Genomic DNA, 4,745 nt, shown 5'->3' on the forward strand with positions numbered 1-4,745 from the left:
GCAGAAGGCAGATGTTCAGCTGATTGAGCCACCTGGGCATCTCTCAGCATAAGGTTTTTGAGGTTCATCCACACTGTTGATCACATCAACCGATTTCCTTTCATTGCTTACTAGCATTCCATCATATGGATATACCACAATTTGTGTTGATGGACAGTAGAGCTGATTCCAGTTTTTAGCTAATATGGATGAAGTTGCTGCGAACATTCCGTACAAGTCTGTTGGGAGGACAATGTTTTTTATTTCTCTTGGATAAATACTTATGAGTGGAACTGCCGGATCACATGGTAAGTTTATGTTTTAATTTTACAAGAAACTGCCGAAACGGGTTTTCCAAAGCGACTGTACCATTTAACGTTCCCACCAGCACTATATGAGCCTTCCAGTTGTTCCACATACTTGCCAACTTGGTATAAATACATTTTCAATAAATAGAAGAACAGTGGCCTTGTCTTCTGGGAATAACTTTCTTCCCTTGCATAGGAGATCCGGAAGTTCTGAATACAGACTTTACAACATCATCAAGGGTAGGATAATAAGTAGGAATAATGACAAGCTCAAACTTTCCTTAATTCCCTGGGGTGTCTTATTTTTACTGGCCTATATCCAGCAGCAGGAAAAAAAAAAAAAGTTTGCCAGCATTTTATTTCTGACCCAAAGAGGCAGGTGGGGCATGGTGATTACAGCAGTAGCAGAAAAGATTTAGATGAGACGTGAGGAAAACCTGCTTCCTGTTTTACTAGGAGATAATCTGGAAAAGAGGATTAGAGGCAGTTGGCCTTAAACTCTGATTCTCCAGCTACAGTGGAATTTTGATAAAGCCCTGGGGATAGGTGTTGCTGTATCCTTCTCTACTCTGCCAAACTCAGGTCCCAGCCAGGATGGGGGAGGGGAATCCCTCTTTTTTAGCCAAAGTTGTCACTTTACAAATCTGAGAAGCCAGTAGGGACCTCCTTCCCAACATTTCCCTGTAGCCCCAGTCCCAGGACTCCTTGACGCCCCACAGTCCCTACCTGGTCTAGGGATTTTCCCTAACTGAATGCCGCTTTTCCTTGTGTCCCCAGCCGCCAGCCTCCTTCCCTTCCTCCCATGTTTGCTTCTCAGCAGCTGCCTCGAGTCACAGATTCCTGGCCTGGTGCCCAGCACAGACTCTGACACATAGAAGGCAATTAATTCATACTTGTGGAATTACATCAAGGTGTTTCTGATGGTTGCCTCTGGTGTGGAGTCTTGATGGTTTTCTTTATGGGCTGCTTCATCACAAACATTAAAAATTAGTTTGGGCCAAAAAAAAAATTCGTTTTCACTGAATTGAATTCCATTTCTCTCTTGGGCATCCCAGCCTTCGCCCCTCCCTCCGCCCTTTGCCAGCTCCCTTCGTCTTTTATGTCACTGGCCCCATTTCCTCCATGCTTGACCTTCCAGTCACTGTTTTGGACATGGCAAGGGGCAACTAGGCTGAGAGTGAATCCCTGGTTCCCTGGCATTTCAGCAAACCCCCATTCCCCACACTTTCTCCCTCTCTGCCAGTCTCCTCAAGTACCCCTGGAGGAAGGGGATATTATGTTTTGTTTTAATGTGAATTGGGTTATAATAACACACAATAAAGTGCATAGATCTTAAGTATATCTTGCAGTGAATGTATTATAACATCTTTATTGGGATACAATTCACATGTCATACAATTCGCCCATTTAAAGTGTTTTGTGGGGGACACCTGGATAGCTTAGTCCATTAAGCATTTGACATTGGTCCCTCCTCCAGCTTCTTGTTCAGCAGGGAGCCTGTTTCTCCCTCTGCCTACTGCTTCTCCCTTTGCCTGCCGCTCCCCCTGCTACTGCTCTCTCTCTGACAAATAAATAAAATCTTTTTTTTTTTTTAAGTGTTTGGGTTTTTAGCTTATTCACAAAATTGTGCAATCATCACAATCTAATTCTAGGTTATATTTTATTTAAAGATTTTATTTATTTATTTGACAGAGAGAGAGAGAGAGCACAAGTAGGCAGAGCAAGAGGGAGAAGGAGGCAGGGAGCCTGATGCTGGCTGGATCCCAGGACCCTGGGATCATGATCATGACCTGAGCTGAAGGCAGATGCTTAACCAAGCCACCCAGGTGTCCCATGACATAGGTATACAGCCAATAATGGAATTCCTGGGCTGAATTGTATGATGTATATTTATTTAGCTTTTGCTTTTTAAAAGTTCCAGCCACCTAATGTGCACATACATATTTCCAGTTCTTGTGAGTTGGTGATCCTCAAGTACTTACAATTTGTCCCATTTTTTTCCCATCTCCAAGTTTTGGGGTTCCATCTTCCTATATTTCTCAGTGACCCCAGGGGATGTCATTAGCCAGCCACCTGATGATTACCAAGAGGGGCTTAGACAACTGACAAGCTGGAAAGAGGAACTGGGACCTCTGCTAGGCAGTAAGGGGGTAGGTATCTTCCTAATAGGTACCTATTAGGAAGGCAACAAACTGTATCTATCAGAGGAAGGGCACTCGTCATACACATTTACCCTGTTGATGGAGATAGGACTTTCAGGGAAGGCTTTAAACATACATTTTGTTTGCTATTTTGCACACATGCACAAGTTTATTCATCTATCACTGGAGAAATACTTGTGAGACCACTGCTAAAAACCAGTTTCCTAATCAAGATGCCAGGTTCAGAAATGTTTACATTATTTTGTCAGTTCTGAAGCAGGGGGCTAGGAAACTCAGCTGACATCCGGGGACTCATACATATTCATAAGGAGAATGGAGATTGAACCTGAATTCTCAGAGCATGCTGGGAAATTTTCCGGAGTGCCTGGTTACTAGGCAGAATTTGCAGGAGCTGCTGTTCCTTTGCCTGATGACTTCCTCATCCCTCAGATCCTTGCATGGTGCCCTTCTAGTTTTGAGAGGAGGACACATCTTAGGATCACTTGCACTGTGATCTGCTTTTCCGAAAAAGCTCTCAGTTCTTTCACCCCCATGCTGCCTGGGAAAGTACTTTCCATTTCCTAGAGGGAAAAACATTAATGCTTAAATCATATTTTTCAGAGGGTGGTTTGAAGGCTCGCAGGATTAGCATCCTTTGGGGCAGGGAAAATGTTTGTAAAAATGCCCAGGCCCATTTCCTACCAACTGGATATAAATTTCTGTGGTGGGGTCCCAAAATATTCGTTTCAGAGTTTTGTGGGGGATTCGTATGCTTAATGGAGTTAGAGAACCCTCTGGCTTAAATTATCAATTAAAGGAAAACTAACAACACAGACATATTCCTGAAACTATATCCAGGGGCACCTGGGTGGCTCGGTGGCTTAAGGGTCTGTCTTTGGCTCAGGCCCTGATCCTAGGGTCCTGGGATTGAGGCCCCATCAGGTTTCCTTGCTCAGCAGGGAATCTGTTTCTTCCTCTTGCTCTGCCTCTTTGTGCTCTCTCTCTGTCAAATAAATAATTAAAATCTTAAAAGAAAAAAAAAAAAACTATATCCAGTCCCATCCACCTGCTCCCACCAAACTGAATACTTTGTAATTTTACCTACCCACACATCCCCACCAAGACTTCTCAAACACCGTTTCTTTCTTCTACAACCTGATTTCCCTCATCCTTTAAGGCTGGCTTTGATTTCACATATTCCAAGATATCGTCCCAGAACTCTGGGTAAAGGTACCTCTCCTCTGGTTCCTATTGTTTCCTGTGATTACCCCAGGACCCCTAGAAAGCTGTAGTATTGTTGTCCAAGTAGGCACCTCTGTCTCATTACACTGAATCAGTTCCTGGAACACTGGGCTGACATTTTTTTTCATGGGCTGGCTGGAACCTAGCATAGGGTGGGGCACACAGTAGGCACTCAATAAATGTTGAATAAAGGGAAGAATTATTATGACTTATGCCTTTTTTGCCCACTTAAGAAATCCTTGCCTACCTCACCACAAAAACAAGTATTTTTTTGTTTTCTTCTAGAAGACTTATTGTTTTATCTTTTACCTTTAAGTCTATGACCCACTTTGAATTTTATTTATTTGACAGAGGGAGAGAGAGAGCGTGAGCGCACAAGCCAGGGGAGCAGCAGAGGAAGAAGCAGGCTCCCTGAGAAGCAGGGACTTGATGTGGGGCTTGATCTCAGGACCCTGAGATCATGACTCGAGCCAAAGGCAGATGCCCAACCGAGTCACCCAGATGCCCCCTATGACCCATTTTGAATTAACATTTGTGTATGGTGTGAGGTAGGGGTAAAGAGTTTGTTTTTTGTTGTTTCTTTTTTTGATATCCTATTGCTCCATTTACTAAGGGGAATACTTTTTATTTTAAAATTGCACTTGAGGGGTGCCTGTGGGGCTCAGTCATTAAGCTTCTGCCTTCAGCTTAGGTCATGATCCCAGGGTCCTGGAATCAAGCTCCAGGTGGGCTCCCTGCTCAGTGAGGAGGCTAGTTCTTCCTCTCCCACTCGCCCTGCTTGTGTGTGTCTCTCGGTCAAATAAATAAATAAATATTTATTTATTTTTGTATATTTTTAAACTAATGTATAATGTATTATTTGTTTCGGGAGTACAAGTCTGTGATTCATCAATCTTACACAATTTGCAGCACTCACCATAGCACATACCCTCCCTAATGTCCATCACCCAGCCACCGCATCCCTTCCACCCCTCTCCCCTCCAGCAACCCTCAGTTTGTTTCCTGAGATTATGAACCTCTTATGGTTTGTCTCCCTCTTCGGTTTTGTCTTGTTTCATTTTCCCTCCCTTCCCCT

This window comes from Meles meles, chromosome 12, assembly GCF_922984935.1.
Source record: "Meles meles chromosome 12, mMelMel3.1 paternal haplotype, whole genome shotgun sequence".
Taxonomy (NCBI): Eukaryota; Metazoa; Chordata; class Mammalia; order Carnivora; family Mustelidae; genus Meles; species Meles meles.